The sequence below is a fragment of the Tenrec ecaudatus genome, chromosome 12, assembly GCF_050624435.1.
Source record: "Tenrec ecaudatus isolate mTenEca1 chromosome 12, mTenEca1.hap1, whole genome shotgun sequence".
In the NCBI taxonomy this organism is placed as follows: domain Eukaryota; kingdom Metazoa; phylum Chordata; class Mammalia; order Afrosoricida; family Tenrecidae; genus Tenrec; species Tenrec ecaudatus.
Window position 1 is genome coordinate 35,567,389 of NC_134541.1, and position 8,964 is coordinate 35,576,352.

Here is an 8,964-nt window from a genome sequence, read left to right on the forward strand (position 1 = left end):
CCTGTGTAGCCCACTCTTTGACCAGTACGCATTCATCTCTGGGTAGTTTTTGTTTTTTTTCTTTCTCTCCGGTGAGCAACCACATAGGTAAGTCGCCCCAGGTACTCCTGTCAGGGGATGTTTACAGAACAAAGTGTGTGGCCTTATTGTTAGTTGTCCTAGAGGTGGCTCAGGCTCAGCTCAGTCTCCCACCCAATAGAATGCAATGATCCTTGGATGTTCCAGTCCCTTGTGGTGGGCTCTGTGTGCTTTGAGTGTCTTCTAAGCCAGGGGGCTCTTGAATCTGAGAATCAGATGGCAATGCTGTAGTCCATCGGGTTTTCATTGTCCGATTTTCAGGGTCATCTTCCTTCCCAGGTGTGCTGGTTAGGGATTGTGTCAACCAGACACTCCTGGGTAAGGGTAGAGGAGGGGTCACCTATAAGTGGTGTGGCACTTCCTTCTTTAAAGGTTTACAACCTGGGAACTCCACCTCTGGGGCAGTTCAACTTGATCCTATACATTGCTGAGTCAGGTTCAACACAGTGACAATAGGTGCCTTTAGAAACCTCTTGGGTTACAGTCAGCCAAACAGATATTTCCTGGGGTCTCCCTTTCCTTTCCACACATCTCTTTCAAAACCCTGCACACCAAAGCTGATGGTGCCCGGCTATCAAAAAGATATAGCATCTGGGGTCTTAAAGGCTTGAAGGCAAGCAAGCGGCCATCTAGCTCGGAAGCAACAAAGCCCACAGAGAACAAGCACACAGCCTAAGTGAGCATGAGGTGTTGAAGGGACCAGGTAGCAGACACCAAGGAACAAAAGCCATCATTGTGTGATCACCTTCCCCACATAAACACGGAAGACGAATGTGTGCATAAGTAAGTGTGGTGAAGAAGGCTGATGGTGCCCGGCTATTGAGAGATATAGCGCCTGGGGACTTAAAGGCTTGAAAGTAAACAAGCGGCCATCTAGCCCAGAAGCAACAAAGCCCACATGAAAGCAGCACATCAACATGTGTGATCATGAAGGGCTGAGGGGACCAGGCCTCAAACAACAAAGGCGGGGAAAAAATCATATCACCATAATGAGGGGAGTGTGTGATGGGGGCCCAATGCCCATCTGTGGACAGCTGGACATCCCTTGCGGAGGGGTAGTGAGGAGGAGATGAGTCACTCAGGGTTCAGTGTAGCAACAATGAAACTCAAAACCTTCCTCTAGTTCTTGAACGCTTCCTCCCCGCCAATTATCATGATCCCAATTCTACCTTGCGGACCTGGTTAGACCAGAGGATGCACAGCGGTACAGATGGGATCTGGAAACACAGGGAATCTAGGACAGATGAACCCCTCAGGACCAGCAGTGAGAGTGGTGACACCGGGAGGGAAGGGGGTGTAGAAAGGGGGAACAGATTCCAGGGCTCTACATGTAACCTCCTCTCTGGGGGATGGGCAATAGGAAAGTGGGTGAGGGGAGACGCTGGGCAGTATAAGATAGGATAGAGTAATAATTTATAAGTTATTAAGGGTTCGTGAGGGAGGGGGAGCAGGGAGGGATGGGGAGAGGAAAAAGGAAAATGAGTTGATTCCAGGAACCCAAGTGGAAGGTGAATTTTGATAATAATTTATAAGTTATTAAGGGTTCGTGAGGGAGGGGGAGCAGGGAGGGATGGGGAGAGGAAAAAGGAAAATGAGTTGATTCCAGGAACCCAAGTGGAAGGTGAATTTTGAGAATGACGAGGGCAACAAATGTGTAAGGGTGCTTTACTCAATTGATGTATGTACGGATTGTGATAAGAGTTGTATGAGCCCCAATAAAATGATTTATTAAACAAACAAACAAAAAAGAAACCCTGCACACCTGCTTGGTCACCCTGGGAAACTGTCCTAAAGGGAGGGGTCTTCCAGAATAACTTCTGTGTGAGATCACTGACTAGAAGGGAACACTCCATGATACCTCCTTGGTGTCTTAAGTCTTTCTGTAGAAGAGAGCGGGACTGGGCAGGCATAGAGTCGAATCCTTTTTGACCCTTTCCTTCTGCCAGAGCTGGATCTTGGTTCAGCTCCCAGGAGCCGTCAGCGGACTACCAAGGGTGGATACATTCAGCCAACTTCAGATCTCTGCAGCCACTAGTCTGTGGCCCCTGTTATCTCTGCTTCGTCATTCGGCTTCCTGTTCACCAGCTTCCATGAGTCAGGAGAGCCTGACTTGAACGTGTATTACCTATTTCTACAACCGTGGTGGCCATTTCTTGATACAAATCTCTGTAGACAACACAGACACGCATCACTGGCTTTGAATTCTCTAGAGAGCCCAGCCTAACACACCAGTCTAGAAGCTCTGATGCACCGTGCCTCCCATGGGTGACCCTGCTGATATGTGAAATACCGATGGTATCGCCTTGAGCACTGCAGCAACACGGCAGCCACTGCAGCGTGTCCAACTGACCCAGGGGTGCTGGTAGGGTGTCAAGGTCCTTTTTCAAGTGTGCTCAGCCTCCAGGAGTTTTGGGGCACCAAGCTCACCTCAAATAAGTGCATTCCACAGGTCCTGCTGTCGTCCAGGAGGAACCTTTCAGGTCAACTTCCGCCCTTGGACCATTGTTTTATTGCAATAAATGCCGTACAATCAAATTTCCACATGACCACAGTTTAGTGAACTATCTTAGCAACGCCTGCACATCAGAGGGCTGTGTGCTGAATCACCAAAGGACGATTTCCATAGCCTCCCTGCCTATGTCTCCTAAGTCTTTTTTAATATCTATGAGTCTTCCTCTGATGATTATACTGACGCTTAGGGAAAGGAGGCCCAGTGGCATCTTGGGTAAGTGCTTGGCAACCCAAACGGTGGTGGTTCCAACCCGCGGCCTCTCTGGGGAAGAAAGATGAGGCAATCTGTCTCCGTAAAGATTCCAGCCTTGGAATCCCATGAGGCAGTTCTGCCTTGTGGTCTGGAATCGACTAGGACAATGGGCTGACTAGGTGACTTTCTTTTGGTTTGTGAATGTGAACAGACATGGGCTGATGTGAGCAGAGGGCTGAAACATGCTGGCAGAATTGGGGTTGGGCTTCGATGTGCTTGCCATGAGCGACGAGATGAACATGTCCCAGATAACTGGTAGTTCCAGGACCATGTATAGGAGAGCAGAATAGAGCAGAGCCCAGACAAACACTCAATGCCATCGAGTCGATGCCAGTACAGACGGTGACCCTACAAGACAGGGTAGAACTGCCCCTGTGAGTTCCCAAGACGGTAACTCTTTCCAGGAGTGGAGAGCCCTGTCCTGCTCCCGAGGAGCTGCCGGTGGTTTCGGGCTGCTGACCTTTCAGTTAGCAGTCTGACATGTACCACGACGTCCCTGGGACTCCTTGAGACAAACAGACAAACAAGAGAAAGAACTGCATGAAGTTAGCGGGGATTTGTTAGGGAGCTTTATCATGACAAGGCCGGGCAGAATACCTTTTTCTGGGGGAGTTGCCCCATCCAAGAGGAGCCACCTGGATGTTTCTAACACTGAAGACAGAGCGAGCAGTGGGTCTAGAGATGGGGCAGTCACCCAGGGCACAAAGGTGGCTCAGTCCCAGCAAGAGGACCTTGTAGGAGTGGGCCAAGGGGCTTGGGTCCCCGGAGATGCATTTCATGTCTTGACCCAAGCCTAATGAGCCGGAGGAGGGTCATCAGGCATGCTTTCCCTGCTGTTCTGCTCAATGGAGGGAGGGTCTTCTTCTCCCCGCTGCCCAGGTCTCAGTCAATGAGAGGGAGCTTCCTTCTGAGCTTTGTTCAGAGCTGCTTGGCACTCTTCTTCCACCAGACTACCATCCAAGCCACTTGGAGGCCCCCTGGTGACAACCTCCTTCTTTAAAGGTTTACAACCTGGGAGCCCCACCTCTGGGGCAGTTCGACTTGGCGACAATGGGTGGGTTTGGAAACCTCTTGGGTTACAGTCAGCCAATCAAATATTTCTTGGGGTCTCCCTTTCCTTTCCTCACGTCTCTTTCAAAACCCTGCACCCCACTTGGTCACCCTGGGAAACTGCCCTAAAGGGAGGGGGCTTCCAGAATAACTTCTGGGTGAGATCACTGACTAGAAGGGAACGCTCAGTGTGTGCAGCTTGCAGTGAGGTAAGTGATGCAGGCTTCAGAGGGGTTGCCTAGCATTCGTAACAGACCTTGAGAGTGGCCTGCCTGCCATCAGTTCCCGGCCGCTTCTTTCTGCTGGCTCCTCATTTGATTCAGAAGAACCATGGGCCCCACTCAATGGGCCTCCATTGTTCTAAATGAAGAGTTTCTCCCAGAAGGGCCAAGAGCCCAAATCGACGCAATTGCATAGTACATTTCATAGAGTTGTTATGTGTCGTCAAATATGATGGACAAGGCCAACAAGTGCTCAGGTGGTGGTCGCTAAACAATGCTTTGGGTGATAGTTCATGTGTTCAGTACGTGGGGGATACAGCAGTGCACCAAAGAGAAATAAAAACACCTGTAATATCTTTCCCTAATTACACAGAAATAGAGGGGTCCTTGGTGGGGCAATGGTGAAGCAGTTCACTCTGCTAACTGGAAGGTCAGGGGTTCACGCCCACCAGCAACTCCTGGGGAGGAAGAGGCGGCTGCCGTGAAGACTTCCTGTCTTGGAAACCCTATGAGCAGTTGTCGGCTGGCCTACAGGGTGGTGATGAGTCGGATTTAACTGGACGGTGGCGGTGGCTTGGGCAGTGGGTGGGCTCCAAAGCACTGACACCAGCCTACTTTCTCAGTCTCCTTTGGAGCCCAGTCAGAAGCCCCTGGTGGCATAGTGGTTACGTCTTGGGTTGCTAACTGTAAGGCTGGCAGTTCAAAACCCCCAGGTGCTCTGGGAGAGAGAGACTGAGCTTTCTACTTCTGTAAAGAGTTAACAGTCACCGAAACTCATCGGGGCAGATCTGCCATGTCCTATAGGGTCACTGTGAGTCAGAATCGACTCGTTGGCAGTGAGTATTTTGAGCTTACAGCCAGTAGTTCCTGGGCAGGCCTGCGCTGGGCGGTTCTGGTGAACTTTTGATAGTTTAGTCAGAGGCAAAGCCTGCCCACTCCGTTCTCCTTTCTACCTCGACAAAGCGTGGGCTATGGAATCATCTTGTTGGGCAGATCTTAAACCAATGCCCTAGAGATCATGATCCCAAGGCAACAAGCCAACTCCCTGCCTGGCCATGCCAGAAACCACCTCCTTGTAGCTGTGGTTTATTGAATGGTGGCGATGTGGACATGTGATTGTGGAGCATTAATTGTAGGAAAACAACTGTCCCAAGTGAGATCAATAATGGCCCTGTCCACTGTAAAGATTTACAGTCTCAGAAACCCACAGGCGCAATCCCACCCTGACCTATGAGTCGCTGGGTCGGCATCAACTCCAAGGCAGGGAGTTTGGCTTTGGTTTAGGTTAAGCTGGTCAGTTCCCTTACTGCAGCCTCGTTCTTAGCGGTGCGCCAGAGGGCGCCAGAGCTGGCAATACTGATCCGCCCATCCCACAGGCTAGCTCTGCCCACAGATGATGCCATGTCCCACCAAACTCACCAAATCCACGACCATCGAGTGGATCTCGACTCCTCGTGGCACGGGCAGCTGTATTTTCTACCGCAGGGCTCTATTCCCTCCCACCTGCTGGCCCCAGCTGTTAGTCTGAGCCAAAGTCAGCCAATCCGCAGGCTGAATGACTCGGAACCGCTAGCTGAGCGGCCCAATGGCACTTCCTCTGGGAGGCGCAGGACTGGAGGACGCGGACGCATGCAGTGATGTGCACGGTGAACCCTGGCGGAATGTGCACAGAGGTCGCGCTGAGGTCCCCGGGGCTGCTCCAGCACACCCCTCCCTGGGGCTCACGGGGCCGTGGCCCTAGTTCTTGGATTTCTCCTGGATCCCAAGCGCGCCCTGCAATTTCCTCTGAGTTCCTCCCAGACCAGAGCAATTTTAGAGCCTAGGCCAGTGTCATGGGCAGCGGTCCCTGCTGGCCGGGGAGGGGAGGCCGGGGTGGGATGGGGGTGAGAAGCGCCTGCCTAACTCCCCTGAGAACAACTTGAAGTCCTCTTCCCAGCGGCCCACCTGCGACCACCTGCTTGGGTCTGAGCGATCCCCAGGGATCTCCCAGAGAGCTTCTGTGGGCGGAATGGGGTGAGACTGGCTTAGCCTTTACTAGCATGTGGTTTTGTGCTTCGGTGGAGCCACAAGAAGAAAAAATAAAAGAAGAAAATTCTTTCCAAGTGGCCGGTGACCATGTAACCCCCTGGGGGGCGTAGCAGGATGGGAATAGAAATGGGGTCAGGAGGGCTCAGAGGCCACCAGGGGGTGTGAGGCATGCTCTGCCAGTGCCTGGAGCTGGGGAGGGATGAAGGGGCCGGGTTGTGGCGGGGCAGCGCGCTGCAGGAGTCCAGTGGTCCCCTCATTGCGAGGACAGGGCCAGGAGACCAGTGAGGGGTGGCGCCACCCGCCCAGGGGAAGGTCTCCCAGCTGTCAGAACTGCTGGCGCCTGTGTGCCAGTGTCCCTGGGGAAATGTCAGGGTGCCAGCCCCCCAGCTGGAATGTTTGATGAGCACTGCACCCTGCCCTGGGCTGATCTGTGTGGGGGGTTGGTTTTTGTGTGTGTGTGTGGGGGGAGGCTGGAGGAACTTTGGGGGTTCCTTCTCAGCAGGGCAGTCTCAGCAGGAGGTCTTAGAAGAGTAATGAATTCTCTGGAAGATGGAGTGTGGCCCATGACCCAGATCTAGGCTCAGGGTCACCCGGAGGGGAAGTCACAGAGTCATAGTGCCAGTGGGCTCATCATGCTGTATGGAGCCAGCCCGAGGCAGGCTCTGGGCTTACATTGGGTCATCCGGGGGAGTGTGGACGCACACTCCAGGGCTAGCGAGGCCCCTTGGGAGTCATGTGTACAAGTGGTCGTGGGTGAGAATGGGCGGGGAGTTGAGAAGAGGAGGCGTTAAGCTGGGGCAGAGTTAAGGGCAGAGAAGCCCGTGGAGGCTGCTGGGAGAGCAAATCAGAAGGGACAGGTCAAGTAGGGACAGGAACATGTCAGGGCACAGGGGGTGGCCTGCAGGGGACAGAGGGAAGAAGGAGGGGGGACAGGGGAAATGAAGGGTCCTCCTAGGTGACTTGCAAAAGTGGCTTTAGGGGATCCTGGAGATGGGGGTCTTGGGAAGAGTAAGGGGACGAAAGAGGAGGTGAGGAGAGAGAATGGAGCAAGGGTCTGATGGGAAGTAGGACCAAGGTTTTCTAAGGATGGGTGGGGGGTGGCGACAAAGGCCAGTGCCCTTGGAGTCTTGCTTTTGCCCCTACACCATGCCACTTGACGGCCCCTCCCACTCAGAGCCCCTCAGGCCTCACTGCCCCCTTGAAGTCCAGCTCTAACTTTTGTGGGCATTGAGTTTCCCACCCTCCCCAACACCGTGATGTTTCAGAGGGATTGGCTGGGGACAGCGGCCACACTTTGGATGAGACAGCCCACCTCAGGGATGGCATCTTTGATCAGTCCCGTGGGCTGGGTGCTGAGGGAGGATCCAAACCTCGGAGCCCCAGGAAATGGTGTGGCAAATGCACTTCCTCCAAGTGTCTCAGAAGGCACCCTACTTGGGGGATGGGGGTGTGGTATGGGAGGGGGCGTTGCTGTTCCCACTTTTCCCCTTGGCTATTCTATGCCCCTGCCACTCCCAGAGACCAGAGTCAGCAGCACAGTGCTTTATTGATGGTTAGAACAAGGGCCCTGGACATCCCTGCTATGGGCACGGCCTCTCTGGGATCTCCTAAAGGCTCAGAATCTTGGGTGGAGGAAACAGGAGGCAGCAGCTAGGGGTACAGGGGGCAGCAGCTGAGGCTGGGACATTAGATGCCTTTTGCTGGCCTACAGAAAGTCCTGGGCAGGCGGCCAGCCCCTCCTGCCTCCAGGCACACTGGCTCTGCGTCCTCCTGATGAAAGCTCCCTCCCCAGCCTTGTGTGCTCAATCATCCTGGCCACTGCCCATGCTGCTTGGGCGACCTTGCCAAACCCCAAGTCAGGTTTGGCTGGTTACTGCCTGAGGGATGGGGCTGTGTGTTCAATCCTTTGACCTGGGGTCTGTTCCCTACTGACCTCTGATTTAGCCTGTGGTCCCCACCGCTGTGAGAAGACAGCAAGAGCTGTCCCCAGCCTTAGGGCACACTATGTGCTTCAAAGTGGGGTGTCTCTTGGGAGTCTGTGGCATGTCCTCAGCACTTGTGTCCTTTCTGTGTATGGTGTGTGTGTGTGTGTGTGTGTGTGCATGTGTGTGATAGAGGCTAGGCCTTAAAGTCCAGTGTGAAATTATTTACTCCTAAGCTCTGAATTGGCTGTCTTTTTAACCTTGTAAAATGGGGAGCGAGTGGGCTAAACTGGTTATTCCCTTTCAGACTACCTCAGCAAGGGAGGGAACTGTTGGCTTTCAATCCTGCCCCACCTTCATGCCAGTAGCTGCCTCTTGCTGCTTCAGAATAACTTACACCACATATTCTCAAGTGATTCTCTCTCCTCAAAGGTCTGTAGGGCCACATCCCTGACCCCCACACTGCTTGGATGTGGTTCATACTACTTGTTTGAAGACAGAACTTCCTCAGACCCCTCGGGCATATAACCAGTCTTGGCCATTTTTGCAGCCAGCATGCAGAGTTCCTAAGTTGGGCTTCTGCCACCTGTCTCCGTGGGCGGTGCTATTCCTGTAAAGTTACTTGTCACCGAGGCCTTCAGAGCATCACAGATGCCTCTGAGGAGACCAGCAAAGTGGACACTTGTGCATGTGATGATGATTTGGGTCCCAAGATGAGTCATGTGCGTTTTGAAGGCCGATGAATGCCACCCCGGTCCTCTGGCGATGTTAACCATCTCTAAGGGCAGCAGCAATCAGTTAGAGACCAGCAACACGAAAAAGGAGAAAACATAGGCCGGCTCTATCCCTGAAGTACTGGAAGGATTTTAGGGTGTGTGTGTGGGGGAGGGGTAGTAGTTCT